The 13,862-nt window shown below is 38.3% G+C and overlaps 1 protein-coding gene across 18 annotated transcripts in view; it reads left to right on the top strand.

The window, feature by feature from the left end:
* The window catches only part of LOC109683367 (ERC protein 2), a 998,591-nt gene that overhangs the window by 436,853 nt on the left and 547,876 nt on the right, over positions 1 to 13,862 (top strand). The gene's annotated exons all lie outside the window — the stretch shown is intronic.

The raw sequence follows: 13,862 nt of genomic DNA, 5'->3' as shown, positions 1-13,862 counted from the left end.
TCTGGAAGCCAAGTTCACTGGCTGCTTACTGAACTTTGTGGATTGCCCTGTAAGTTGGAAAAAAGAGGGATAACTCAGTAGAGTTGGCTCCTGGGAATGGTGTATATGGACCTGTCTACTTTAGCATCTTTATCCTACTTACTTAGGTGGTGAAAATTCTGAATGACAATAAACTCAGCAGTAAGGATGCTATGGGAGTATGGCTATTAGCATACTGACTTTCTTCATGAGATTTATTTTTAAAAAGTAATACATGATAACATGGCTTCAGACATGGAGATTTCCATATTGGTGTAAAATTGAAGTAAGGCATGGAAGATGGACATTTCATTCAAACTGTTTCTCAGAGTTTAAACATCTAGTTGAACTTTTATACTTGTTACTGGCAAACCCTTCTAATTTTTTGAACATGTGTAAAATCATACTCAGTTTGCATTTACTAAGTGCTTCCTATGTGTCAGTCAGTCACTACTCCAGGTTCTGGAGGTTCAAAGAAAAAATATGACATTCTCCAGTCATCAGGAAGCTGACAGTCTGGTTGGGGAGATAGACATGCATAATCCTAAATAGAGGTACAATGCAGAGGAACATATGGCATGTCACCAGAAATCAGACAACTTGGTGGATGCATATAGCAGAGGCCACTCAAGCAAAAAGAATTTTTTTTTTCATTTTTCTTTTATTATTCATATGTGCATACAAGGCTTGGTTTATTTCTCCCCCCTGCCCCCACCCCCTCCCTTACCACCCACTCCACCACCTCCCGCTCCCCCCCTCAATACCCAGCAGAAGCTATTTTGCCCTTATCTCTAATTTTGTTGTAGAGAGAGTATAAGCAATAATAGGAAGGAACAAGGGGTTTTGCTGGTTGAGATAAGGATAGCTATACAGGGCATTGACTCACATTGATTTCCTGTGCGTGGGTGTTACCTTCTAGGTTAATTCTTTTTAATCTAACCTTTTCTCTAGTTCCTGGTCCCCTTTTCCTATTGGCCTCAGTTGCTTTAAGGTATCTGCTTTAGTTTCTCTGCATTAAGGGCAACAAATGCTAGCTAGTTTTTTAGGTGTCTTACCTATCCTCACCCCTCCCTTGTGTGCTCTCGCTTTTATCATGTGCTCATAGTCCAATCCCCTTGTTGTGTTTGCCCTTGATCTAATGTCCACATATGAGGGAGAACATACGATTTTTGGTCTTTTGAGCCAGGCTAACCTCACTCAGAATGATGTTCTCCAATTCCATCCATTTACCAGCGAATGATAACATTTCGTTCTTCTTCATGGCTGCATAAAATTCCATTGTGTATAGATACCACATTTTCTTAATCCATTCGTCAGTGCTGGGGCATCTTGGCTGTTTCCATAACTTGGCTATTGTGAATAGTGCCACAATAAACATGGATGTGCAGGTGCCTCTGGAGTAACAGTCTTTTGGGTATATCCCCAAGAGTGGTATTGCTGGATCAAATGGTAGATCGATGTCCAGCTTTTTAAGTAGCCTCCAAATTTTTTTCCAGAGTGGTTGTACTAGTCTACATTCCCACCAACAGTGTAAGAGGGTTCCTTTTTCCCCGCATCCTCGCCAACACCTGTTGTTGGTGGTGTTGCTGATGATGGCTATTCTAACAGGGGTGAGGTGGAATCTTAGTGTGGTTTTAATTTGCATTTCCTTTATTGCTAGAGATGGTGAGCATTTTTTCATGTGTTTTCTGGCCATTTGAATTTCTTCTTTTGAGAAAGTTCTGTTTAGTTCACCTGCCCATTTCTTTATTGGTTCATTAGTTTTGGGAGAATTTAGTTTTTTAAGTTCCCTGTATATTCTGGTTATCAGTCCTTTGTCTGATGTATAGTTGGCAAATATTTTCTCCCACTCTGTGGGTGTTCTCTTCAGTTTAGAGACCATTTCTTTTGATGAACAGAAGCTTTTTAGTTTTATGAGGTCCCATTTATCTATGCTATCTCTGAGTTGCTGTGCTGCTGGGGTTTCATTGAGAAAGTTCTTACCTATACCTACTAACTCCAGAGTATTTCCTACTCTTTCTTGTATCAACTTAAGAGTTTGGGGTCTGATATTAAGATCCTTGATCCATTTTGAGTTAATCTTGGTATAGGGTGATATACATGGATCTAGTTTCAGTTTTTTGCAGACTGCTAACCAGTTTTCCCAGCAGTTTTTGTTGAAGAGGCTGCTATTTCTCCATCGTATATTTTTAGCTCCTTTGTCAAAGATAAGTTGCTTATAGTTGTGTGGCTTCATATCTGGATCCTCTATTCTGTTCCACTGGTCTTCATGTCTGTTTTTGTGCCAGTACCATGCTGTTTTTATTATTATTGCTTTGTAATATAGTTTGAAGTCAGGTATTGTGATACCTCCTGCATTGTTCTTTTGACTGAGTATTGCCTTGGCTATTCGTGGCCTCTTGTGTTTCCATATAAATTTAACAGTAGATTTTTCAATCTCTTTGATGAATGTCATTGGAATTTTGATGGGAATTGCATTAAACATGTAGATTACTTTTGGGAGTATAGACATTTTTACTATGTTGATTCTACCAATCCATGAGCATGGGAGATCTCTCCACTTTCTATAGTCTTCCTCAATCTCTTTCTTCAGAAGTGTATAGTTTTCCTTGTAGAGGTCTTTCACATCTTTTGTTAGGTTTACACCTAGGTATTTGATTTTTTTTGAGGCTAAAGCAAAAAGAATTTATTGCAAGAATATACAGAGCCCCAATAACTGGTCTTTAAAACAAGATTGGGAACCAGGAACTCTAGGCGACCAAGATAAGGCAAACACCACCACATCTCATATAAAAGTATTTGGACAGGTACCTTCTCTGCTGATGACTGCCCTCTCACCCTCCTTCCCCTTTCCTGATCTTATCTGCTTGGTCAGGGTTCAGGGTCTTAATACTAAGCTTCAGATGTCGCACATGTGTCTTTGTTCCTCCAAAGGACTCTGGGAAGTGTGACTCCAAGCTTTACATTTGAGCTTCATGCTTAGTTCTTATATCACCTGGGGAGAAGTCTTTGCTCATGCTGCTAGAGAAGAATTTCTTAGCTCAGTTCATAATTACGCATCTCTTTGATGAATGAATTAAACATCTCAAGGTTCATGCCTGTGATGTCCCAACCTTGATCATCAAGATACCTTCAGCAACTTACAAATTTTTGTACATGCTCTTCCTCAAAATGAACTCAGCCAATTCTCAATGAACGAGAACTCAGGAGAAGAGAAATTGCTTTGAAATCTACTTCTGGCCCAGGAATACTGTCAAGTATGAGGAGAGTTATTTGCCCCAATGAAATGTCAAACCTACTTGCTGTTCCAAGTACAGTATGCTTCTGTGTAGGCCTCAAGATGGAACCATCCCATGAATAATAAAACTCAGAGGAGGAAATGACTGTCACTTTACGCACACTTAACACCTCTAGCCTTGGTTTCCCTAGCCTGGGAAGGTAAAAGGGATGAAGGCTTGAATTACAAAACTTAACCATTTACAAAGATATTTTTTGTTGTACAAAGAGAATGTTTCCTTCTCTAGTTCTCACTTCTAACTTACTGGATTGTTACAAGTGTGGTATTTTATGAGAGTGATGGAATGAGCTTGCTGATTATGCATGGTCATTTCCAATTATGACAATGCAAATGATAATTTGTATAATAAAATGGTTCTCCATGATTGAGTGAGCCTTTGCTGTATACCAAACTCTACACTAGGGGGACTGTGACCTTTTATTTTTCAGTTCTTATAAACTTGTTGCTTTTTGGCACTATTATAACCTTCATTTTTTAAGTGAGAGACTAGAGGCTGGGGCTGTAGAGCTTTTGCCTAACATACATGAGGCCTTGCATTTGATCCCTAGCACTGAAGAAAAAAAAAAGTGTTTTCCTAGTTTGTGATCCTTCCTTCCTAGTTTGTGGAATCGTAAGCTTTTAGAGACTGGCTAAACTATAGTTTGACCAGCTTACCTGAGATTATTATACCTTTTAAAAATACACCCAGCAGAAATGTAGCCAGCAAACAATAGGAAACCAATCAATAATAGGTTTGAACATAAGAAACCGGTTAAATTAATGAAATAAAACACCATGATTTAAACACATATACAATAGCAATATGTAAAAGAAAGAATGTGGTAGCCTTCAATTCTGTTTTTTTTTCTTTCATGAGAGAAGTAAAAAGTATGTTTATATTTTCTATAGATGGTTAAGTTCCCCATGAGAGAAGATACATATTTATATTCTCTATAAATGATTTAGTTCTATAACTTAATCATTTATAAGTTATGACCATTCTAAGCCAATGGGTTATTTTAAATGCTGTCACTGATTTTTGTTTTGCTCTGATGGTAGTTGTACTTTCTTTTGGTCATTGGTTGTTATTCAACCTCAAAAAATGATTTGAGACATTTAAGCTTCTTTCCTGGACCCATCACAGATGAACTCATGAGTTGAGGCTCTTGACTGAGTTCCAAGAGGAAGCAGTCAGGGAAGCTGTTCCATTGCAGTGAGTTGTTCACCTAAGGTCTGACTGTCTTGGTGTAGACAAGCTTATTCTGTCTACAGTGCATGAACAAGGCTGGCACTCCAGGGACTGGATTTGCAAACAAGGTGGTTGTGGGTCTAAGGCAGTGGTTCTCAACTGGTGCCATTTTTATAACCCTCAACCCTGTTCCTTCTGGGAACATTTATAGTTTTGGTTGTGATAGCTTGGGGATCGCTACAAGTATTTGGTGGAAAGAGTCTAATCAGGGATACTGCTAAATACCCTACTATGAAGATGACACCCTCCCAACAAATAATTATGCAGAGAAACTTGGTCCACAGGAGTCCTTTCCTTTTATATATGGACTACACTACTACTCTGGGTGCTTTAGGCCTCCTGCCTACAGACAGTAAAATGGGCTTTACTTAGTTTAATAGACACACTTCCCTCTCTGAGTATTACCTCACATACTTTCTGTGGCATCATTTTAGGAAGCTTACAGAGAAGACTGTTTTGCATGTGTATAGATGATATGTGAACTGTTATTATTTTCTGTTTTATAATTTTCATATATAATGTTCTATACTTACAGAAATATATAAAGCATTCTTGAACTGTGAAAAAATTTAAATTATTAAGAGTAATCTGATACCACACTGGTCATAATATCATTTATTTTGCATGGGGTATGGTATAGGCAGCATACAATCAGAATAAAGTACATAGGGGATTGGACTTTGATCACATGATGAGGCAAGAGCACACAAGGGAGGTAAGAGGGTAGGAAAGAACTGCCCCCCAAAAAACAAGATAGAATTTGATGTCCTTAATGCAAAGGAACTAATGCAGAAACTTTAAAGCAACAGAGGCCAATAGGAGAAGGAGACCAGGAACTAGAGAAAGGGTTAGTTCGAGAAGAATTAATTTAGAATGTAACACAAATGTACAGGAAAGCAATGCGAGTAAACTCTCTGTATAGCTATCCTTATCTCAACTAGCAAAAACCCTTGGTCCTTCCTATTATTGATTATACTCTCTCTTCAACAAAATTATTAGAGATAAGGGCAAAATAGTTTCTGCCTGGTAGTGAGGGGAGGGGAGAGGGAGAGGGTGGGGAAAAGGGAGGGGATGGGGGGAAGGGGGGAGAAGTGACCCAAACATTGTATGCACATATGAATAAAAGAAAAAAAAATAAAGTACCTGATTTAGGCAGAACAGAGATGGTTCATCCAGCAGGCACCACTCAGTTTACATTTTTATGGCTAAATATCATCATTCCGGTCATTTGGAAATCAGTTACCTTTGAGGCTAATTTTTATTTTCTGACTAAAAAATGGATTTTATTAGTCTCTTGGCTAAAAATAATTCTTATACTCAAATATATTTTTCATATCTTTGGGATAAGGTAAAATTATCTTTACAGTGTAGACTGAATGTAGATTTTAACTAACATACTGCTTAAATACTGGCAGTTTTAAAAAGTATTGTATAGGTCAGCATTTGTGATTTACTGATTTTTTTTGAACAGTGTCTTCCTTGATCTAGAAAATATAAGAAAAAAATCTGTTCTAGTTTGGATCTTTAATGTCCCCAAAGACTCATATGTGCCGGCTAGTGGCACAATTGGGAGGTGATAGAAAGTTTAGGAGGTGGGGCCTAATTGGAGGAAAGAGATCATTGGAGGTATGCCTTTGAAAGGTATATTTTGTCCCTGGCCCTTGTGTTCTCTCCTTGTTTCCTGGCCACTATAAGGTGAACAACTTGGCTCTACCTTACTATGATGTGCTACCTCCCCAATGTCCAGACACAACAGATCCAAGTGATCATAAACTAAAACCTCTGAAACTCTGAGCCAAAGCAAGTCATTACTCCCTTAAATTGTTTCTCATAGGTATTTTGTCACAGTATGAAAAACTGACTAATACAAAAGTTAAGCTAGATATTTTATAATTCTTTGTGTATTCTGTGTTTGTAGGGTAGCACCATACCTAGAAAGAGCACCTTTGCCCTCTCATTATTGCATAAATATGTCTTCATCATGGTATGAAAGTGATGTCAGTGGTTCTAGGGCTAATTAAGTTCTACAGGACAAGTAATCACTAAGAGTGCACAACTTTTACTCTTAGTTGGAATTATTTGTCCCAATGCTTGTGATTGCCTGATCACCACCAAACAGCACCTTAGTAATTTTAACCAATTCATCTTGGTCAGAAGTCCATGTTATATTGCCTGAATGAAGTGATATTTCTCAAGTCAATTTATGTGTGCTTTGTGTCTCTTGAATAGAGATTGTGGCTTCCTTGGTATGCTTTGTGAAGTGGTTAATCTGTAAACCTCCTCCCTGTGTGATGAAGTTTCTTCTTCTAAGGGATTTAAATTTGCTCTTCTCATAAGAGATGATATTGATGAATGACATTTTGCATGAAAGAAGCCAAAGCTAGAAATATTCACCTTGTGATGATGCAATTAAAAGAGGTTTAGGAATTCATGCTCATTAATTAATTAATTAATTAATTCAACATTTTCAGTCACTGTCTTCAATTAGCTGCATCTTTTCCCCCTTGCACTCTATTGAGCACAACAGCAATATTATTTAACTTCAAATACACGCAAATATGAGTATACTGATGAAGACTAGACAACCCTGAAGATAGGAAAGGTGTGAGGAAATGGTAAAACTGGAAGAGACTTGATGGGTGCTTCTAATTCAACCTCTTCATTTTTTCACTCAGGATATAGAGGTTCTAGGAAGAAAGTGATTTGTTTTGGGTCACAGAGCTAATTAGTGGTAGAGCTTGGGCTGCACCCAAGTGTCTGAATCCAATTTCACTTTTCCTTTTCTTCTTTCTGTGCTCCATGGCGTCTGAGTCTTGGGGCACTATTGGCCTATACTGGCTAACCCTCCCTCTCCCTCTGTCCCTCTCTCCTCCTCCTCCTCCCCCTCCCCCTGTTTCCCTCCTTCCTTCCTTCCTCTAGCCATCTAACAATACATACTCAGAATCTGTAATGAGCTAGATACTTTGCAGGTACTGAGGATCCATATGCTATAAAATAAGGCATAATTTCTGTCCTCTGGGAGCTCAAATACATGTGGAAAGCCACTAAGTAGGCACTAAAGTGCAGTGTATGATGTATACTCTGCTGCCAGGTACACAGGTGCACATACAGTGCACACAGGAGGGACATCTCACCTCACTTCACAATGTGAGTGGGATGAATAATTCTGGGAGAAGCTGCTGACTAAATCAGGGCTGGGGGCCTGGGAGCTGTTGCCCAGTGAAAGCAGAAAGAATAGCATTTGCCAAGGTTTGGCAGGAAGAGGCAGCACAGTACATTTGTGGAAACAGAAGTAATTTAATATAGATGGACCACACTACTTGCCCCATTTAGGAAACAAATTTCACAGTGAGAAACTTTTTCTATTCTTTATGTCTTCCAGCAATCAAGTATATTATATAATTAAAGTTTAAGGACATTTTGACTTCCATACTGTAAATGTTCTCTTTCAGTCCCTTGTGACTTGCAAGTGGCAATAGCGATTATCTGTGTTATTTCAAAATGCAGTTCAGGGCCAAATCATGCTGAGAACTGATTCTAATTCAGTGAAAGAGCTGATCCCTAGCCAGAGGAGACAAATTCTCTTTTAAATAAATATTTCCTCTGGGTTAAGACGTTATATTCTGTACTCAGTTTCACCAAGATGGATTCTCCGCCCCCCCACCCAAAGATTTGTTCACAATCACCTGCAAAATCCCTTGAAGATTTAAAATAAAAATGCCTAGTGTGTCCTGACTGTGGCTGCTGCCCTTAATGGGCGCAGGTATCTTGACACATTTGTCAATCTCAGCTATTAGTTGTTGCTTGCAGTTTTATGATATGGGATTAGAAGTAGTTGGGTCTTTACATATTTCAGTTTGCAGATGATCCCATTTATCGTCCCACATACTCCCCAGGCCATTTGATTTAAATCAACCTATGTATGTGGGAAGGAAACTTTTCTGTCTGTCTTTTTCACTTATTCCATGTTTGGCAGTGGATTCTACTTTACTGTACAGAGTTTATACATATCTCTATTAGCATTTATCATGTTATGTTGTTGAGGGAAGTCCATAATGCAAGCTTTTTATAATATATGTCTAAGTTTCCCATAGGAATAAATGTAAAGTATGGCTAATGTGTTATTGGGGCATATAGCTCCACGATTATTATAGATTATAGGAATCTTTCTACCTTTCTGATACTGGAGTCTCATTACCAGTATGTATTCCTTCATTCTTACCTTCTGATACAACTTTTGCAAACCAAAAGATATAAGTGCTTTAAAAAGACACTTTTCACTGAAGCTGAATTTCAAATTAATGACACAGTGTACACAGCAGGTTTGGACTCCGTAATATTATATTACATCTTCCTTTTGGCTTGCTGATTTTAAAAATCAGCAATAGCATCAACATGTTATCCATCCTTGGCTAATTTTGTAATTAGAGATAATAAAAGTAATTTACAATTCTAACAAAAGTGGTGTGGTAGGTAGAATTATAAGTTGGGGCCCAATATTTCTCACCTCCCTAGTATACATGCTTTAAATAATACCCAGGACTGTGACTGTGATAGATTTTGTTCTGGTGATTATTATATTTTACACTTTAAGAAAAGGAGATTGTGTTGGTTTGACCAAACAAAACTTTTTTTTTTTTTAAACCAGACTCAGAAAGACTTTATTTTTCTCTCATATGCAGAATCTAGATTTTTTTTTCGTTTCTCCTCTTTATTTATTTATTTATTTTTCTTTTATTATTCATATGTGCATATAAGGCTTGGGTCATTTCTCCCCCCTGCCCCCACCCCCTCCCTTACCACCCACTCCGCCCCCTCCCTCTCTCCTCCACCCTCTCGATACCCAGCAGAAACTATTTTGCCCTTATTTCTAATTTTGTTGTAGAGAGAGTATAAGCAATAATAGGAAGGAACAAGGGTTTTTGCTGGTTGAGATAAGGATAGCTATACAGGGCATTGACTCACATTGATTTCTTGTGCATGGGTGTTACCTTCTAGGTTAATTCTTTCTGATCTCACCTTTTCTCTAGTTCCTGTTCCCCTTTTCCTATTGGCCCCAGTTGCTTTTAAGCTATCTGCTTTAGTTTCTCTGCGTTAAGGGCAACAAATGCTAGCTAAGTTTTTGGGTGTCTTACCTATCCTCACCCCTCCCTTGTGTGCTCTCGCTTTTATCATGTGCTCATAGTCCAATCCCCTTGTTGTGTTTGCCCTTGATCTAATGTCCACATATGAGGGAGAACATACGATTTTTGGTCTTTTGGGCCAGGCTAACCTCACTCAGAATGATGTTCTCCAATTCCATCCATTTACCAGCGAATAATAACATTTCGTTCTTCTTCATGGCTGCATAAAATTCCATTGTGTATAGATACCACATTTTCTTAATCCATTTGTCAGTGGTGGGACATCTTGGCTGTTTCTATAACTTGGCTATTGTGAATAGTGCCGCAATAAACATGGGTGTGCAGGTGCCTCTGGAGTAACCTGTGTCACAGTCTTTTGGGTATATCCCCAAGACCCACAAACCTTTTAAACCTTATCTGTAAGGTCAGATACAGGGAAATCAGCTTGGAGACATGAGGGAGATTCACTGTATGAGAAATTCTCTACTGTTGACTTGAAGATGGAGGGGATACCTCACAAGGCCTGGGGGCAGCCCCTTGGGCTGGGAATGGCTTATGGATGATTGCTAGCAAGGGAGCAAGGGCCACAATCCCAAAACATCAAGAAGCCAAATTTTTCCAATAAAAAGAATAAGCTGGGAAATAACTTTTTTTTCTTAGAGCTTCCAGGCAAATACTCATCCTGGCAGACATGTTGGTCTTACCCTTATCCCTGAGTAGAGACCTCAGCTGTACTGTGTAAGACTTTTGACCTACACAACTGTGACTTGATTAATGGATGTTCTTTTAAGTCACTAAATTGTTGGTATTTTGTTACACAGCATAGAAAACTGATAAAGTGTATGCCAAAATAACTGGTCAGTAGTTATCAAACCTCTTTCAGAAATTCAGAGTAGAGTTGATAGGCTACTGATAAGGAATATTGGTCCACTATAACATTTCTGCTTATGACTATAACAAAAACTGTTTCCAATGTTGACTGCTCAGGTTAGAAATCATGGGAATGTTGATGAAGTTTTATAAGTTTAGAAGGAATTGCATTATAGAAACATGCATGCATAAGAGTAAGCCTTTATGATGCTTTTCAGATTATACTATTTCAGATCAAATAATTAAAATTCCCTAAAATGTGGGATTATATGTTTATGTCTGTTTTCCCGTTAAACCCTGAGTTCAGTAAAGGAAATAACAAGCCTTTTTATCCCTAGTGACTACTACAGTAGTTAACATGTTGTAGGTGCTTAATAAATGTTAGTTGGAAAATTGAAATGGAATGGAATGAGTAAACAAATCTGTCTAAAGTTCTGATTATATTCAGAGTAAGTAAACAAATAGAAATGGCTGTGTTCCAATAAAACTTTATTTACAAAACAACCAGATTGGCCCATGGAATATAATTAGCTGAATTCTGGTGTAGATCACAAGTTATTATAACCTGCAAGCAATTTTAATATATAGCCACCTTTATGGCCAGTATGGAACATTTTTATGTATTCTAAATATTTAGCAGAGATGACCAAAGTAGTCCTTTTGCACACCATAGTTACTTTTTTGCCTCAGACATTCCTCCTGGTGCAATGGGAAGTAAGACATTGGTTCCCAAGGTCTTCAGTAGTTTCTATTGCATTCTATAGCATTCTTGTGAGTAAAGTCTGAATGAAACAAAGCTAAACAACAGGATGTGCTCAAATGAATAGCACCCATTGACATGGGGTGGAGATAGTTCTTTCTTTAGTGCTAAAATGTGAAGCTAAATTCTTTAGGCCACATGTTATACACTGACTTATAAAAGTGCATGAAGGCTGGCATACACACACTGAGGCTTTCTCTAAATTATGAGTGTTTATGAACTATGAACAGCTGGAGGCATAGTCAAGGATGACAAGGTGGAAGATAGGAATAGAAAGGCAAAGATCCTTTGCCACCATTCCACATTACCAACATTTTTTAGAGCTTACAGGGGATGATCTGTAGAACATGTAGGTGGTGCAAAATTAGGTAGTTGGGAGAAACAAATGTGGAGTGGTTTACCAAAGCTTCTTAAACTACTGATTATTCACCCAGGAATACACTGTAAGAAAAAAATTTAAAGATGTGGGCATTGCCTTAGCCACAGACTTGTTTATAGCACAGTTCTTAAAAAATATTTTCTTTTGGCTGATAAGTCAAAATATCCCAAGGAGGAAGATTATCTAAATACATGATCATATAATCATACATGGAAATTCAGTCAATAGAAATGATGGTATAGAAAGATATTTAATGACATAGGAAGATATTTAATTATTTTGCTACATGAAGTAAACTGTTTAGAGTATAGAATTGTTTCAAAGAATGTTTTCCGACACCCTCACCACTGTTTTATAATATAGCACACACACATATACACATCCATTGTACAATTAGTTCAATAAGAACATGGGCTGTGACATGCTGTCACTTATACACCAGACTTTAAAACATACACATATGAATACACACACACACACACACACACACACACACACACACACACCACACTTGGCAGTACTGGGGTTTTAGAACTCAGAGCTTCCTGCCTGCAAGGCACTCTGTCTCTTGAGTCATGCCTCCAGTCCACTTAGAGACTTTTTTTTTCTTATTTATGTGCATACATATTTTGAGGCATTTCTCCCCCTATCTCCGGCCCCTTCCCTCTCCCCCCACCCCCTTCACTTCCAGGCAGAACTTGTTCTGCTCTTTTCTCCAATTTTGTTGAAGAGTAGACATAAGCAATAATAAGAAAGACAAAGCATTTTTGTTAGTTGAGATAAGGATAGCTATACAGAGAGATTCCTAGCATTGCTTCTGTGCACAAGTGTATTACAACGGGAACTGATTCATCTCTACCTGACCTCTTCACTACTTCCTGGTCACCTTCCCATATTGTCCTCTGTCATTTTAAGGTTACTGTATTAGTTAGATGTGCAGTGAGCACATCAAACACTTTCAAGTTTTGGGTTTCCTACCTATTCCCATTGCTCCCGAATGTTCTTTCCCCTTAGCATGTGACCCAAGTCCAAAAACATTACTGCCTTTGCCCTAGATAAAAAGTCTGCATGTGAAGGAGAACATATGATTTTTTTGTCCTCTGAACCTAGGTAACCATCACTCAAGATGATGTTCTCCAGTTCCATTCCATTTACTTGTGAATGCTAGGATTTCATTATTCTTCATGACTGAGTAAAATTGCATTGTGTATAAATACCACATTTTCTTAATCCATTTGTCAGTGGTTGGGCATCTTGGCTGTTTCCATAACTTGGCTATTGTGAATAGTGCCTCAATAAACATGGGTATGCAGGTGCCTCTGGAGTAACCTGAGTCATATTACTTTGGGCCTATCCCTAGGAGTGGGATTGCTGGATCATATGGCAGAACTATGTTGAATTTTTTATGAAACCTAATTTGTTTTCCAGAGTGGTTGTACTAGCTTGCATTCCCACCAGCAGTGTATGAGGGTTCCTTTTCCTCCACATCCTTGCCAAAATCTCTTGGTGGTGGTGTTTTTGATGATAGCTATTCTAACAGGGGTGAGGTGGAATCTTAGTGTAGTTTTGATTTGCATTTTTTTATGGCCAGAGATGGTGAGCATTTTTTCATGTGTTTTTTGGCCATTTGAATTTCTTCTTTTGAGAAAGTTCTGTTTAGTTCAGTTGCCCATTTCTTTATTGGTTCATTGATTTTGGGAGAGTTTAGTTTTTTGAGCTCCCTGTATATTCTGGTTATCAGTCCTTTGTCTGACGTATAATTTGCAAATATTTTCTCCCACTCTATGGGTGGTCTCTTCAAGTTTAGAGACCGTTTCTTCTGTTGGGCAGAAACTTTTTAATTTTGTGTAGTCCCATTTGTCCATCCTTTCTCTTAGTTGCTGGGCTGCTGGGGTTCTATTGAAGAAGTCCTTGCCTATACCTATTTCTTCCAGAGTGTTTCCTGCTCCTTCCTGTACTAACTTTAGAGTTTGTGGTCTGATATTTAGGTCCTTGATCCATTTTGAATTGATATAGTACAGGGTGATAGACATGGATCTAGTTTCAGTTTCTTGCAGGCAGATAACCACATTTCCCAGCAACATGTGTTGAAGAGGCTGTGTTTTCTCCATTGTATATTTTTGCCGCCTTTGTCAAAAATAAGGTGGGCACAGCTGTGTGGATTCATATCCAGGTCTTCTATTCTG

Source organism: Castor canadensis, chromosome 10 (genome assembly GCF_047511655.1).
Source record: "Castor canadensis chromosome 10, mCasCan1.hap1v2, whole genome shotgun sequence".
In the NCBI taxonomy this organism is placed as follows: Eukaryota; Metazoa; Chordata; class Mammalia; order Rodentia; family Castoridae; genus Castor; species Castor canadensis.
This window is presented reverse-complemented; position numbering and strand designations above follow the sequence as displayed.